Raw genomic sequence first — 18157 nt, forward strand, 5'->3', positions numbered from 1 at the left:
GTTGGGGCAGTGAGGAACTGGAAGTAGACACTACAGTTCAAAGTGTGCTTTATTTTTACTTTCACTTTTCAGTGACTACTAACACACACATATTGGGAAATGCAGCTCTTTCTTGTTACTGGCCATCTGACAGACACACAGACACACATTAATAGATGTCCAGTAATTAGACACAGGTGTTACTTGTCACATGTTACCTGCTGGTTCCACCTGACTCCTTGCCGTTCACCACACCCTCATTGCCACATATCCTCAATGCCTGACACAGGTTGGGGAGCTGTCCAGCTTGAAGCTGACCACCCCCCCAGCAGAAAGGTAATCTGCCACTACCATCTGCGCCCCCAGCCTTTGGACCACTTCAAACCTCAAGGGCTGAAGGGCTAGATACCAACAAGTGATCTGCGTGTTGGCATCTTTCATGTGGTGGAGCCACTGGAATGGAGCTTAGTTGGAACAGAGGGTGAATGGGCATCCTAGCAGGGAGTACTGGAGAGTGAGGACTGCCCACTTGATGGCCAAACACTCCTCCTCTGTGGTGCTGTACTTCGACTCTTGCATCAAGAGCTTTTGGCTGATGTAAAGCACTGGGTGCTCCTCACCTTCTACCACCTGGGATAAAACTGCCCCCAGCCCTTTGTCTGATGCATCAATCAGTAAAACAAAAGGGAGAGAAAAGTCAGGTGAATGCAATCATGGGCCCCCACACAAAACCACTTTAACTTGAGCAAAAGCCTGTTTGCACAGCTCCTTCCACTGGACTGGACCTGGTACCCCCCTTTTAGTGAGGTCTGTCAGTGGGCTGGTGATGTGTGAAAAATTAGGCATGAACCACCTATAATAGACAGCCAGCCCCAGCCTCACCCTCCTTTTGGTCTTAGATCTCAGGCAAACCACAATTGCTGCAGTCTTATCAATTTGGGGACACACCTGCCCATGACCCAAATGGAAGCCCAGATAATGTACTTCCACCCACCCAGTTGCACACTTCTTCAGGTTTGCCATGAGTCCCACATATCTCAGTGACCTCAAGACAGCCCTTAGATGTTGTAAATGTTGCTGCAGTCATTATTATAAATAATAATACAACCCCGATTCCCAAAAAGTTGGGACAAAGTACAAATTGTAAATAAAAATGGAATGCAATAATTTACAAATCTCAAAAACTGATATTGTATTCACAATAGAACACAGACAACATATCAAATATCGAAAGCAAGACATTTTGAAATTTCATGCCAAATATTGGCTCATTTGAAATTTCATGACAGCAACACATCTCAAAAACATTGGGACAGGGGCAATAAGAGGCTGGAAAAGTTAAAGGTACAAAAAGGGAACAGCTAGAGGACCAAATTGCAACTCATTAGGTCAACTGGCAATAGGTCATTAACATGATTGGGTATAAAAAGAGCATCTTGGAGTGGCAGCTGCTCTCAGAGGTAAAGATGGGAAGAGGATCACCAATCCCCCTAATTCTGCACTGACAAATAGTGGAGCAATATCAGAAAGGAGTTCGACAGTGTAAAATTGCAAAGAGTTTGAACATATCATCATATACAGTGCATAATATCATCAAAAGATTCAGAGAATCTGGAAGAATCTCTGTGCGTAAGGGTCTCAAGGCCGGAAAACCATATTGGGTGCCCGTGATCTTTGGGCCCTTAGACGGCACTGCATCACATACAGGCATGCTTCTGTATTGGAAATCACAAAATCGGCTCAGGAATATTTCCAGAGAACATTATCTGTGAACACAATTCACCGTGCCATCCGCTATTGCCAGCTAAAACTCTATAGTTCAAAGAAGAAGCCGTATCTGAACATGATCCAGAAGTGCAGACATCTTCTCTGGGCCAAGGCTCATTTAAAATGGACTGTGGCAAAGTGGAAACCTGTTCTGTGGTCAGACGAATCAAAATTTGAAGTTCTTTATGGAAATCAGGGACGCCGTGTCATTTGGACTAAAGAGGAGAAGGACGACCCAAGTTGTTATCAGCGCTCAGTTCAGAAGCCTGCATCTCTGATGGTATGGGGTTGCATTAGTGCGTGTGGCATGGGCAGCTTACACATCTGGAAAGACACCATCAATGCTGAAAGGTATATCCAGGTTCTAGAGCAACATGTGCTCCCATCCAGATGACATTTCTTTCAGGGAAGACCTTGTGTTTTCCAACATGACAATGCCAAACCACATACTGCATCAATTACAGCATCATGGCTGCGTAGAAGAAGGGTCCGAGTACTGAACTGGCCAGCCTGCAGTCCAGATCTTTCACCCATAGAAAACATTTGGCGCATCATAAAACGGAAGATATGACAAAAAAGACCTAAGACAGTTGAGCAACTAGAATCCTACATTAGACAAGAATGGGTTAACATTCCTATCCCTAAACTTGAGCAACTTGTCTCCTCAGTCCCAAGACGTTTACAGACTGTTGTAAAGAGAAAAGGGGATGTCTCACAGTGGTAAACATGGCCTTGTCCCAACTTTTTTGAGATGTGTTGTTGTCATGAAATTTAAAATCACCTAATTTTTTCTCTTTAAATTATACATTTTCTCAGTTTAAACATTTGATATGTCATCTATGTTCTATTCTGAATAAAATATGGAATTTTGAAACTTCCACATCATTGCATTCCGTTTTTATTTACAATTTGTACTTTGTCCCAACTTTTTTGGAATCAGGGTTGTATAATCTGAAGAGGCAGTGGCAGATGCACTTTGGGGCCAAGGATTCTGTCCATGAGATGCTGGAATGTCACTTGGGCCCCAGACAACTCAAACAGAAGAGTGACAAATTGGCGTAAACCCAACAGAGTGGAAAAGGCCTTTTTATTTATTTTTTTTTTAATGAGATAATGGAGTAAAGGGGATCTGCCAATAGCCCTTTGTCAGATCCTGTGTCAAATAAAAGCTAGCTGCATGTAACTGATTAAAGAGTTCATCAGTGTGAGGCATCAGATATATGTTTAATTTAGACACTGCATTGACTTTTCTCTAGTCTACACAGAACCAAACCATCCCATTGGTCTTGGGAACTGCTACTGGGCTGCTCCAATCACTGTGAGACTCCTCAATTACCCCATGTTGAGCATTGCCTTGAGTTCATCCTGAACCACATTTTTCTTGTGTTCTGGGAGTTGATATGGGTGGCTGCACATCACCACCTTTGGGAGAGTCTCTATGTGGCACTCTATGAGGTTAGTGTGCCCAGGAAGGGGGGAAAACATATCATGGAATTCTTCCTGCAACCTGATAACCTGTGTTTGCTGGGATGGCAAGAGGTGGTTTTCATAGGGGTCCAGGGTGAATTGGGTCACACCTTTTGGACTTACCCCTGGGCCCAGCTCCACCCTCTCAGGAACTACCATTGCCATAGCCACAGGAAACTCCTCTCTGCATGGTTTCAGGAGATTGAGGTGGTAAATTTGATGTGCACCCACCCATCCATGTGCCTGACCACATAATCGAGTTCCCCAATTTGCCATGTGACCTCAAATGGCCCTTGCCTCTTGGCGAGTAATTTTGAGCTTGACATGGGTAGTAAAATGAACACTTTATCTCCCAGTGCAAATTCCTTTAGCTGTGTCCCTCTGTTGTATAGGCAGGATTGACGTTCTTGTGCCTGGAGCAAATTCTCCTGGGTTAGGTGAATCAGTGTGTGAAGTTTTGCTCTGAGGTCAAGAACATACTGAATTTCATTCATGCTTTGTGAAGGTCCCTCCTCCCAACTTTCTCTAATGACATCCAAGACACCATGGGGATTTGTGGTGGAAAAAAATAACATGCTGAAACCCAGAACCTGAAGCAACAGAAGAAATAGGTTTTATTCAATCTTGCAAGATAAGGCTCTCACTAGAAAAGAGATAATGTTTCTTCAGTGAAGAGCACTTTTCCTCCCTTTTGTGCTCTCTTTGTAGCCTGAATATGTGAAAACCTTGAAGCTGAGTGGATGCAAACACTAACAGATACCAAATGAATGCAACCAGTCTCGTACACACACACATACTTGAGGACAAAAATCTTTATGCTTAGATGGTAGAAATTACACATTTAAACTTAGACATTTAAAATCTTCTTAACCCTTTGGAGTCAAGAGCTTTGCCGGCGAAGCTCAGCAGGTTTAGAATGAGTAGGTCATTTATTTAGATAAATATCTTCGTGAGTTTTTTTTAATCATGCAAGCATGATAAACATATTGACAGAAACTTTATATTTTACACTTTCCTATGTGCCCACTGCCAAATCATATTATAGTTTTTAAATTACCTAAATTAGATGAAACATAAAACTTGTTACCTTCCTCAGTCACACTGGAGTCGGAGCACTGAGTGCGCAATTATGCATTCATAAAAGACTATTCACATGGTAACGGTATTATAATTACTTTCACTCTTTCAGTTTCCATTGGTTTCCCTTTCATGGTGGGAACACCCACCATAAACAGGATAAAATCTGTCAGACATAGTTCAGGCTATTTGGAGGTAAAACTTGTTGTGAGATGGCACATAGGTTTTATGCACTTCAGGTGATTCAGGACAGTAATTCAATTCATGATTCAAGACAGTGATTCAATTTCAGGACAGCAATTCAGTTCAATATTGAGAACTGCGACACTGATGATGAATGTCTTTTTTTTTTTCTTACTTCAACTTGATCCAGCCAAAGATGAACTCAAGTAAGTGTATGTAAAAGTCCCTGATGTGGGTGGAGCACAGAAGCACAGCAGGCGGGAGTTGATGTTCACACACACTCTCTTTATTTTTCTTATTTTCTTTGCTTTTCAGCTTTATTCACACACAATCACACAAGCAACACACACACGTGTTCTGGTCAGGAGAGCCCCTCTTCTCTAGCCTGGCAAGCCAGACTAAATGTAAATATTTAGTCTGGTCTCGGTCATAGACATTTCCAAAGGGTGTGGGTAGGAACAGCCTGTTGTCTTTCAAACTGTCTCTGTGCATATAGGCCAATGCTCTGACCAATCAGCGCAACAGTGACTGTGATGTAGTCAGAGCGACAGAAAGCAGTGGGGGAGGCCTTGAAATAAATAATTTTTCAAAATGCGTATTAATTAATAAACAGGTTCTAGATATTAAGAAGTTTGGAGATAATGACCACAAGTTTGGAGTCTGTACCACATACTTAACATACACTCATTTTTTTTCAAGTGTTTGCTTAAACTGTTTTTGAGAGTTTTTATTTTTATTTTGTGGTGTTTGGTGAAATCATTTCCCTTAAATTTAAAATAACAGGAAAATAAGAAACAATCAAAAAGTAATGTTTCAAAGCTGTTTATTAATTCTTCGTACTGCACAAACTAGCCCCATCCTTTTGGCTACAAGCGGAGCCAGCTGGTAGATCAGACTTTTGCCATAGCCTGTTGGCAAAACAGTGAAAACGTCCTTCTTGAAAAGGAATGAGTGGAGAGCCTCTTCCTGCTCATGTTTCAACGAAAACTCCAAGTCTAATTCTTCTAAAACTGATTACAAAGCAGAGTCAAACGAGCGCTTGTTCACTAGCCGTAGCCATCTTTCCTGTTGTGCTTTCTCCAGCGTCGCGCAGCCTTGTCGTCACTCCTGCAAAAGCCCGTCCAAAGAATCCAAACAAAAACCTTGCGTTGTGATTGGCAGGCATGATTTGATGCCCGGGGTGTTTTGTTGATATGGTCCGAGGCTAGACCCACTCATAGGCAAAAAATTTTTTGGCCGCTAGGCGGGTGGGTCTAGTTTACTAGGCTACCTCTTCTCTGCTCTCCTACTCCTTTTATGCTCTGCCATCCCTGCAACAAACACACACACACATTGTTACGACCCTGGTGCCAGGGGTCGTGTGTGTGGTTGTGTGTGGGTGCATCTCTCTCTCTCTCTCTCTCTCTCTCAGGTAGACGCCCCTTCCTCCTATACACAGCTGTTCCCACTCACCTCGTTGAGGGGCCATGTTAAAAGTGAGAGGGAGACGCCTCTCGAGAGAGTATGTGAGCCGGTGGGCTGTGGCGGTGACAGTTGGGAGAGAGAGTTGTGAGCTGCATCTAGAGAGAGTGTTCTGCTCCTTTCAGGGGAAAGGAGCATGCATAATCCCTGACCCGTTTGGTTGTGGTTCATTTGTTGTAGTTTTGGTGGGAAAACCTCGTTCTTGTGTTTGTTTTTCCTTTGTTTGGAGACCAGTGACTTTAGTTGTTTTTTCCTATTTTGCGAATAAAAACGGTTTCCGTTTCGGCCCTGAGTCTGCCTCCTTGTCCTCTTTTTCCTCCTGGGTCTTTTTGGTTTATCTTTGCTGCTTTCCCCCATCCCCTATTTGCCACGGAGAACGTAACACACATGTTAATTGACAACAGGTGTAATGACTTGGCCACTCACCTTCCCCAAACCCACCCTCCATTCACAAACTGACACTTGGCCACACCCCCGCTGCCACATAACCCCACCGCCTGACTCAGGCCAGGGAGCCATCCAGCCTGCAGTGGACTCCCCCCCCAGATGGGACAGGAAATCCGCCACCACCATCTGTGCCCCCAGCCTGTGGACCACCTCGAACTTAAATGGCTGGAGGGTGAGATACCAATGGGTGATCCACCCATTGGCATCCTTCATGTGGTGGAGCCACTGGAGGGGCATGTGGTCTGAACAGAGGGTAAAAAGGTGCCCCAGCAGGTAGTATCAGAGGGTAAGGACTGCCCATTTGATGGCCAGGCATTCCTTTTAGATGGTGCTGTACTTGCTTTCACGCACTGAGAGCTTGCAACCGATGTACAGCACAGGATGCTCCTCACCTTCCACCTTCTGGGACAAAATGGCCCCCAGTCCCCTGTCCAATGTGTCCATCTGTAAAATAAAGGGAAGAGAGAAGTCAGGGGAGTGTAAAAGTGGCCCCCACACAGTGCAGCTTTTACCTTAGTGAAAGCCTGTTGGCACTGCTCTATCCACTGAACTGGATCTGGTGCTCCCTTTTTAGTGAGATCAATCAGCAGTCTGGTGACATCTGAATAATTAGGTATGAACCTATGATAGTAGCCAGCCACCCCAGGAACTGTCTCACCACCTTTTTGGTCTTGGGCCTTGGGCAGGCCGCAATTACTGCAGTCTTCTTAATTTGGGGACATACCTGCCCATTACCCAAGTGGAAACACAGATACCATACTTCCACCTGCCCAATTGCATGCTTTTTTGGGTTAACTGTGAGACCTGCATGCCTCAGCCACTCTAGGATGGCCCTAAAGTGTTCCAGGTGCCACGACCAATCATTGCTATAAATGATTATGTCATCCAAGTAGGCAGCATGAGGGCAGAGGATCTTGTCCATGAGCTGCTGGAACATAGCAGCAGCCCCAAATAACCCCAAAGGAAGCATGACAAATTGGTGTAACCCAAACAGTGTGGAAAAGGCTGTTTTCTCTTGGGATAGAGGAGTCAAGGGGATCTGCCAATATCTCTTTGTTAGATCTAGTGTTGAATAAAAGCGACCAACACCTAACCAGTCAAGCAACTCATCAATGCAAGGCATTGGGAATGCATCAAATTTAGACACTGCATTGACTTTTCTATAGTCCACACAGAACCGGACCGACCCATCGGTCTTGGGAACCAGGACCACTGGGCTGCTCCAGTCACTGTAGGACTCCTCAATTATGCCCATTTTGAGCATGGCCTTGAGTTCATCCTGAACCACCTTTTTTGTTTTTGGGTAAGCGGCAAGGGTGGCTATGCACCACCATCCCCGGGAGCATCTCAATGTGGTGCTCTATGAGGTGGCTGTGGCCGGGAAGGGGCGAGAACATGTCAGAAAATTTCTTCTGCAACTTGGCCACCTCTGTGAGTTGTGCCAGTTAGAGGTGGCCTCCACAAGGGACCGGAGTGGTTTGAGATGTTACTTTTTTTTACCTCCGGCCCCAGCTCTGCCTTCTGTGGACCTACTGATGCCAACACCATGGGGACCCCCTCATTCCAAAGTTTTAAGAGATTGAGGTGGGAGATTTGCAATGCCCTGCCCCTATCCATTCACCTCACCTCATAGTCGGCATTCCCGACTCACCGTGTGACCTAGAAGGGCCCTTGCCACTTGGTGATTAATTTGGAACTTGACATGGGCAATAATACAAGTACTTTGTCTCCCAGTGTGAGCTCTCTAAGGCACATGCCCCTGTTTTACAGCCAGGCTTGATGTTCTTGTGCCTGCCTCAAATTCTCCTGGGTTAAGTGTGTGAGGGTGTGGAGCTTTGTGCGCAGATTGAGAATGTATTGAATTTTGTTCTTACTAGGTGAAGGTCCATCCTCCCAATTTTCCCGCAACACTTCCAAGATGCCAGGCGGCTTCCACCCATAGAATAATTCAAATGGGGAAAATCCCGTGGAGGCTTGCAGGACTTCTTGTTCTGCAAATAACAGGGGCTCAAGCCATCTGTCCCAATTACATGCATCTTCACTTACAAACTTCTGAAATAAATTTTTAAGTGTTTGATTAAACCTCTCTACCAAACCATCCGCATGTAGGTGATAAACACTGGTGTGGATATATTTAATCCCCAAGAACTCATACAGCTTGTGCAGTGTGTGTGACATAAATGAAGTGCCTTGGTCCATCAGGATTTCTTTCAGAATCCCAACCCAGGAGATAATATGGAAGAGTGCTTCCGCAATAGTGTGTACTGAGATATTACGGAGAGGCACCACTTCTGGATATCGCACTGCATAGTCCACCAGAACTAAAATAAAGCAATATCCTTGTGCTAACCGATCTAATGGCCTGACCAGATCCATACCAATCATCTTGAAGGGGGTCTTGATTAGAGGCAGAGGGCGCAAAAGCACTTTTGGAGTGGCCACGGGATTTACTAGTTGGCATTCGTGGCAGGCTGCATACCAATGATGAATGTCCCCATGAATCCCTGGCCAATAGAACTGGGCCATTAATCAGACTAGTGTTTTATCCTGCCCTAAGTGTCCGGCCATAGGATTAAAGTGAGCCACATGGAACACGAGTTCCCTCTGGCTCTGAGGGATTAACAACTGGGTCATTTGTTCACTGGTTTGAGTGTCCCACATCACTCAATACAGTCTATCTTTAATAATCGCAAAGTATGGGAAGATGGGTGCCACATTCGGCCGGAGAGTTTGACATTCAATTACCCTCACTTAGTCAAACGCATGCTGCAGAGTCTTGTCTCATGACTGCTCTAAAGGGAAATCCTTGAGGGAATCCCCGAGAGAGGGAGGAGGGGTGGACTGCTCCTCATTCCTCATATTGCCCTGATGCAGTGATGACGTGGATGGCTCTGTGATAGTTTCTCCAGTCAATGCCATACTCCCCCCGAGGACGTTTTACTGCAGGACCCACTCCTTACTATGTATTCCATTAAGGTTCGAAACCCCGGTCAATCAGTTCCCAAAATCAGTGAGTGGGTGAGACGAGGATTAACTGCTGCCATAATTCTATGCTTTTGGCCCCAGAATAGAATATGGACAGACACTAGAGGATATTTGTGAACATCCCTGTGCACACACAACACCTTCACTGCTTGTGCTCTTCCCAATGCCTCATCTTACACCAGGCTTTAGTGAATTGAGGTCTGATTCCAACTGGAATCCACCAACGCATGATATGTATCCCCTTGAACACTTGCTCTTATCTGGTGCATCGGGGATCCAGATCACAGCTCCCACCTCCCTTGTGGACCTCTGATTTTGGAGATGCGCCGACTCCTCACTGCGCCAGCACACCGGCCCAGGCTTTCCCTCTGTACTGGCGTTATGGGTGTCACTCACCTGAGGAGGAGATGACACAGACATGGAAGAGGGAGATGGGAGGACACCACGATTGCAATGGGCCAGCTGGGGAGGAGCCAGCCACCACCTCAGTGGTGGGGGAATGTGGTGGGGAAGGGAAAGTGGGGGGAGGAGAGAGAGAGAAGAAGTGAGGAGAGGCGCCTCATCTGCCTGCCATCAGAACCACCTCCAGATGGCCGTCCGCCAACTCAATGGCTTGTTCTAGTGACACCAGGCGATGACACTGGACCCATTCCACCATTCCTTCCAGAAGTCGAGCAATTAACTGTTCCAGTGCCACCAGATCAATGATCCCATTGGTGTTGCAGTCTTCTGCCCTCAGCCACTGCTGGCAGCCATCCTGGAGTTGCTGGCTGAATGCAAACAGCTGGCTGACCTCCTCCAATGCCAGCATCTGGAAGCACTGATGATGTTGTTCCGGGGAACATCTGACAGTGCTGCAGGATGGCTTTCTTCAAATCAGCATACATCAGTCAGCTGTCAGCAGGGAGCTGCTGTGCTGCAAACTGTGCCTTGCCAGTCAGGAGCAGGAGGAGGCACATGGCACGATGCTCGAATGGCCACCCCCACATTTCGGCCACTTATTCAAAGAGGGCAAGGAATGCTTCCGGATCATCCTGCGGGCCCATCTTTGTGTGGGTGCCTGCTGTGGTGATGGTTGAAGCCCCTGCTGATGCACGCAGATGCCGGAACGCCTGGTGATCTTCCTGCTGGGCCAGCATCAAAGCTTCAAAGCATTGCTTCCGGAGGGCGATCAGCGCTTGATGCTGGTTCTGCTGGGTGGTAGCAAGGGAATGGATGAGCTCTTTGAATGGAGAGGACTCCATGTTGTGGTTCCCTGCTGTACTCCCAGGTTTCGGCACCACTGTAACAGTCCCTGATGTGGGTGGAGCACAGAAGCACAGCAGGTGGGAGTTGATTTCACATACTCTATTTTCCTTATTTTTCTTTGCTTTTCAGCTTTAATCACTCGCTGCTCACACACAGTCACACATGCCACACACACACACACACACACACGTTCTGGTTGGGAGAGACCTTTTCTCTGCTCTCCCCCTCCTTTTATGCTCCACCATCTGTGCAACACACACACACACACACACACACACACACACACACACACACATTAATTGACATCAGATGTAATGACTTAGCCATTCACCTTCCCCGGCTCCACCCTCCATTCACAAACTGATGCTTGGCCATGCCTCTGCTGCCACAACAGTCTTTTTCATGTCCAGAAGAAAGGACATCAGTGATGACCTCAGAGAACCAGTTGTTGCTGCTCACCAATCTGGCAAAGGTTATCAGGCCATCTCCAAATAAAACAAACAATTATTCAGTGAGAATAGTTTACAATTGGACAGCACTCAAGACAGTTGCCAAGTTCCCAGCAGTGAGGGCCCCAACAAACTCAGTACATGGACAGACCATCTAATGTTCAGGGATATAAAAAAAAACCCATGAGCTACATCATGTGACCTATGGGCCTCTGGAAGTGCATTAAATGTTTATGTTCATGACAGCACAATCAGAAAAGGATGAAGTAAGTATGGAGTTCAGAGAAGGGTAGCTAAGGAAAAGGCTCTTTCCCCCCAAAAAAAGACTATGGAGTATGACATTTGTATGAAAAATTCCATTGAAACAAACCATAAAAGTTCTGGAATAATATCTCTGGGACTGATGAGACCATGGTGGAGATGTTTGTTCATCATCCACAGCACCATGTTTTGTGAAAATTAAGCACAGCATATCAGAACAAACACTTCATATGAACTACCAAGCATGGTGCTGGAGGTAATGGTGCTGTCAGGGATTTTGGGCTCCATAGAAAGACACTGGACCCCACCACCCCACAGTGACAGGTCATGCATACCCTGAAATAAATCTGATTTAGATGCAGTAAGTTAAATGTCTGAATGGAGAAATTGTCTCATTACTTGCTGGAGTTTGTTTGAAAATGAGTAACTGGCTAACCTGACCAAGCGACTTAGACTGTTTAATAAGGTCATACAGTCAATCATAAATTATATGATGAACTTTAGCTACTGTTAGTAGCCATGGTTTATGCCATTATTTCATATTGGTTTGCTATTTGTGATATTGCTACACCTGGCTACGTAGTGTGGTGGAAAAATCATAATAAATAAACACCTTGAGACTTTTTAGAAGAAAGCAAGCAGAATCTGAATTTACTATACTTTTGCCAAAGTAGGCTTCCAGAGTGTTTCACCCCAGAGAAGTGCTTTCTGTTATCACATACCCCCTTTTATACAGCTTAGCATAACTTGCACATCAGATGTTCCCCTGTTTATCTCCTCTCATGGTCAGGGCATCTTCTCTGCTATCTTTATCTCTGAACAGGCTATCTTTGAATGTACACAGGCTTATGATAACCTTGTAGAACAGAACAGTGTGACAGAAAGCCAACATTCTTCATCTTATATAAACATGAGACACTGTTTCTGAAGCTTACTTTTCTAACAATTGCTACTCTAATATTATCTGAAAATTTCTCTATAATTTTCTGCTACACATTCACCCTTTTATCAATTCTTTGATAACTATAATAAAGCAAAAGACTTTCCCTAATACATTTTTTTCTGTCTTTGTCTCCTATACAGGTTTTCAACAGGCACTTCATTAGCAGGGAAATAGAAACAACTATCCTGCTGTTTTTGTGAGACATAGGCATCTCTACACAAATGGCAAATGAACAAATAGGAAAATATGCAGATTTGCATTATACAAATCAAACATAACTGTTGTATTATTTTCTTCAGCCAGCAATATGCATAAGCAAAAATATCTATGGTTCTATATATAGCAAAACTATCTATAGTTCATAATTGTTCACATTCGGGAAGGGTGGGGGGGTATAATTCTCATATGGCCCCGGAGGTCAGTCCGGGAGCTCCTCTGGATCCATCTTCACCATCTGGTAACTTCTCATGACAGCATGCATCATTTTCATCACCATATCTCTCAAGCGTCATCAGATGGAGAAACACTGATAGGTGCTGTTAAGGGGTGACACTTCACTATTCTTGATGTATATTGGTGCTCTGAGTGTAGGCACACTCTTTCACACTCTTCCCACCTCACCAAAACTCTGTGACAACCCACTAGCTTCACCTACTCACTGCTCTCTTTCTCCTTCATCTTCGATGGTTCCCCTTTTCATTCTCCTCTATTCCTCCTGACAGTGGTGTGTGCTTGCAGTGTGAGGCTAGAAGTGCATCTTTCACCTGCTTGTATGCGATAGAGAGAGTGGAGAAGAGATCCATACAATAATGCAACATTTCATCTTCACCCAACACAGTCAGGGCTTGTGGTTTAGGCCCTGAACCCATGCCAGTGTTGGGTGGCCTGCCAAACAGAATTTCAAAGGGTCTGAGATTGTTTTTTTTTTTTTTCTGTTTCACGCGTTCTCATATGAAACAGCACAATATGGAGGGCCTTTACCCAATTCAGGCCTGTATCTTTACAGACTTTGGCCAATTTCTTCTTCAGTGTTCCATTCTCTTTCTATACTGTACCGGCACTTGCCAGGTGATAGGCACAGTAGTGTCTTATTTTTTCACAATTTTTTTGGGGGGAAGAATTTTTTGAAAACCCCTTTGTGCTTTTTGAACAAAGTGGAACAGGAGCACTAGAATTCTGGTTAGTTCCCTGCCATTCTAACTTACTCTGACATGTGCACTGACCTGTGCATTGACATGTGCATTGACCTGTTTATCTCTTACCACAGCTTCCACTTGCTACATTTTAAATGCAGCCCAATTAACCTGTATTCTATATTTCTTCTTCCTGTTCATGTTACCCTCCTCTACTCACTTCAACCTTTAATTGGGATTCTGTATCTGATGCACACTTAAACTGCCTCCCTCTGGGAAACCACATTGCTTTACCCACATCCTAAGTTGCTTACACAACTCTGGTCCATAATTAGTTAGCATAAATTTGATGTTTGGAGAAGGGTGGTAGGTTTCTGGACTTCTCAGTTTCTGATTGCTTGCTCCTTCCTGTCCCATCTTATATGTCACAGAGGAACTGCAAAGACCATGTTTTAATCTCACTTTTACCCCAAACATGTCATGATCAATACGATATTCATCAATAACAGGTAGGTTTCTAGTCCACCAAAAATCTTACTTAAAAAGAGCAGAAAGGGTTTTTCTCTCTCAGCCTGGTACGTATTCAGTCTCTCAAAAATATGCGTACTGATGGGTCCAACCATCTACTCATATCTACTACAGTTCACTGCAACACATAATCATTTGTCATTAATTTACAAGAATAGAAGAAAAAAGCTTTTGTTCACCATGAGTTTGTTTGATATCAGTGGCAGCGGGAGATCTCCTGTCATCGATCAATCATTCTGTCTCCTGGGAGCTCATCAGACTCGATAACGATCTGAAAATTCCTGCTACTCATGATATGCTACTGAAAATCCCATGGAATTGTGGTGAAAAAATCGTAATAAACAAGCACCTTGAGACATTTTAGAAGAAAGCAAGCAGAATCTGAATTTAGTATACTTTTGCAAAAGTAGGCTTCCAGAGTGTTTCACCCAGAGAAGTGCTTTCTATTACCACATACTACCTTTTATTGAGCTTAGCATAACTTGCATATCGGATGTTCCCCTGTTTATCTCCTCTTATGGTCAGGGCATCTTCTCTGCTATCTTTATCTCTGAACAAGCTATCTTTGAATATACAGATGCTTATGATAACCTTGCAGAACAGAACAGTGTGACACAAAAACAACATTCTTCATCTTATATAAACATGAGACACTGTTTCTGAAGCTTACTTTTCTAAAAATCACTTCTCTAAAAATTACTTGAAAATTACTCGATAATTTTCCACTACAGTAGCTGAGAGAAGAAACCCCCCCACCCACCCACCCACCCACTATGGTTCTGATACAGCAGGTTACAGTGGAACAAGACATGGCTTTGCTACAGAATAGTCATCAGCTTTAGTGCTGTGTTTGAAAGTATAGCTCGACTGCCATGTTGAAAACAGGCAATCTTCTCAACAACTGTGCCCTTTTTTTATCAGACAGAACACTACTCAAAAAAATATTTGCGTAGATGTAATGTAATATTACACTGAAAGATTGCCACCTGTCCCATTGACTAAAATGGGAATAGGCAGAGTTAAAAATTGTCCTCCAGACAGCCCACAGAAGGTCTCAAATATATTTTGGCCTCATGTTTGAATCCTTGTTACAATGTACACCCATTTATACAGTCAATGGGTGGCATGCAGTCAATGAGACTAGTCAATATGAGCATATCCACATCTTGTGGAGAACTGAAAGTATCTTCTTGTTTGTTTTCTTTCTTGTTTTGTCTTTGTGGCAGTGGGGGTGTGGTCAAGCACCAGTCTGTGACAGGAGGGTGGAGTCAGGGAAGGTAAGTGGCAGAATCACTACACCTGACATCAATTAACCTGGCGTCTCCCCTGAACCAGATGCCAGTTGTGTGTGTGTCTGTGTTTGTATGTTCACTGAAAAGTGTGACAATAAAAACCCGCTTTACCAATCTGAACTCTGTCCTGCTGTCTTCTGTGCTCCGCCTTTGTGTGAGAACTGCTACAGTGGTGCTGAAACCCAGGATTATCTGGAGCGCAGAAGCAGAACAGCCCCATGGAGTCCTCCCTGTTCTCCAACCTGGTCCACGCCCTTGCCAATGCCCAGCAAAGCCAGCACCAGGCGCTAGTCACCCTCCGAAAGGAGCAGGAACAGCGGTTCGAGGCCCTGGTGTTGGCCCAGCAAGAAGATCGTCAGGCGTTCCGGCACCTCCTCGCATCGGCGGGGTCTACCAACGCTCCCACTGCGGGCCCGTCCCCCCTCACCCTAACAAAGATGGGCCCGCAGGATGACCCCGAGGCATTCCTCATGCTCTTTGAGCAAGTCGCAGAGACCTCGGGGTGGCCGATGGAACAGTGCACGGTGCGCCTCCTCCCCCTGCTAATGGGAGAGGCACAGCTGGCCGCGCTACAGCTCACTGCCGACCGCTGGCTGGCCTATGCGGACCTTTACCGGGCCGTCCTCCAGCGTGTGGGGCACACCCCCGAGCATCAGCATCAGCGCTTCCGCGCTTTGCGCTTGGAGGAATTTGGCTGGCCATTCGTGTTTGGCCAGCAACTCCGGGACGCCTGCGGGTGGTGGTTGAGGCCCGACAACCACGATGTCGAGGGGATCATCGACCAGGTGGTACTGGAACAATTCATCGCACGCTTGCCAGCAGGAACCGTGGAGTGGGTCCAGTGCCACCCCCTGGCGTCGCTGGATCAGGCAATTGAACTGGCGGAGGACCATTTGTCAGCTGTCCCGGTGGCAGGACAGCAGACAGCCTCTCCTCTCCTCTCTCTCTCTCTCTCTCTCTCTCTCCCTCTCCTCCTGTGTCTCATCCTTGCCCCATTCCCCCACCACAGTTCACCAGTGCTTTCTTTCTTCCTCAGGATGTACCAAACTGTAGATTTTGCCACTCCTAATATTGTACCAATTTCTCGGGTGGGTTTTTTCTGTTTTCGCAGCTTAAGGATGGCTTGTTTCACCTGCATGGAGAGCTCCTGTGACCGCATGTTTTCTTCACAGCAAAATCTTCCAAATGCAAGCACCACACCTCAAATCAACTCCAGGCCTTTTATCTGCTTAATTGAGAATGACATAACGAAAGAATTGCCCACACCTGCCCATGAAATAGCCTTTGAGTCAACTGTCCAATTACTTTTGGTCCCTTTAAAAACAGGGTGGCACATGTTAAGGAGCTGAAACTCCTAAACCCTTCATCCAATTTTAATGTGGATACCCTCAAATGAAAGCTGAAAGTCTGGACTTTATGTCCATGTCCATTATATTATATAACTCATCTCATCTCATTATCTCTAGCCGCTTTATCCTTCTACAGGGTCGCAGGCAAGCTGGAGCCTATCCCAGCTGACTACGGGCGAAAGGCGGGGTTCACCCTGGACAAGTCGCCAGGTCATCACAGGGCTGACACATAGACACAGACAACCATTCACACTCACATTCACACCTACGGTCAATTTAGAGTCACCAGTTAACCTAACCTGCATGTCTTTGGACTGTGGGGGAAACCGGAGCACCCGGAGGAAACCCACGCGGACACGGGGAGAACATGCAAACTCCACACAGAAAGGCCCTCGCCGGCCCCGGGGCTCGAACCCAGGACCTTCTTGCTGTGAGGCGACAGCGCTAACCACTACACCACCGTGCCGCCCTATTATATAACTATAACTTGAATATGTTTCAGTAAACAGGTAAAAAAAACAAAATTTGTGTCAGTGCCCAAATATATATGGACCTAACTGTAGTATGTTTAAAATGACAAATTGCATTTCTTATAACTGGAAAGATATATATACTCGTGATTTAATTGTCCATTGCAACATACAGTGCTGATTCTGTCTTTAATATATTCAGGTTAGTCCATGCAGGTGTTCATGAAAGGATATTATGTATTATGTTGCTGCCAGCTGGGTTTAATTGATATGGTATTATTTTTAATTACAGCATTTGTGTGGCCACCTATCAGATTGCTTTCTATTTATGTATTTTTTTTTTCCCCAGGAGCCTGTGTTGTCCCTTCTAAATGCATGGCCAACCCCCCACCACCACACACACACCACACCACCACCAGCAGTTCCTATTGCATTGCACGCTGGCTGTGCTGCCTCTCTCCTTACATCATGTACAACCTCAGTTGAAAGTCTTTGTTTATATTTCAACACAGATAACAATGCAAAATAGTGATTTCCATGTCTGTTACACTGAATATTTTATAATAATGACATATAATTTTGTCTAAATTGTGAGAGACATTTTGCCTTGTGCACAAACTTTTGCTCTTAAATGCCCATGTTCAGTGACCTATGGTGATCTGATGAAAACCAGAGCAGATGCGTTTTAAAAGTAGAAGCTTGACAATCCATCATCGACTGCAAGCATTTTGATTATTTGCTTGTGGATTTTATTCTTTATTTGGTCATGAAAAATTAATTTATTTGTGTATTTGTTTACTAATATGTTGGTTGTTTGGTTATGACACTTAACTTTCTTTTGTTGATAAAAATTGACAGATTACAAAGTCTATCTACCCGTAGATAATTGTCCTTTTCATGATTACAAACATGTTGCTGAATACAAACATTCTTTCTGGGGACAAAAAACAGACACAATGCAAATTTTTATGACAAGTACAATCGGGTCTCAACAATATCCGTATTAGATTTAATGGATGTAAGTTAGGGGTGGGCAATTATTTTTTCCATGGGGCCACATGAGAAACAGAAAATTTTGTGGAGGGATGAACCAAAAGGCTGAACTAAATTCTGCATAA

Source organism: Neoarius graeffei, chromosome 6, assembly GCF_027579695.1.
Source record: "Neoarius graeffei isolate fNeoGra1 chromosome 6, fNeoGra1.pri, whole genome shotgun sequence".
Classification (NCBI taxonomy): domain Eukaryota; kingdom Metazoa; phylum Chordata; class Actinopteri; order Siluriformes; family Ariidae; genus Neoarius; species Neoarius graeffei.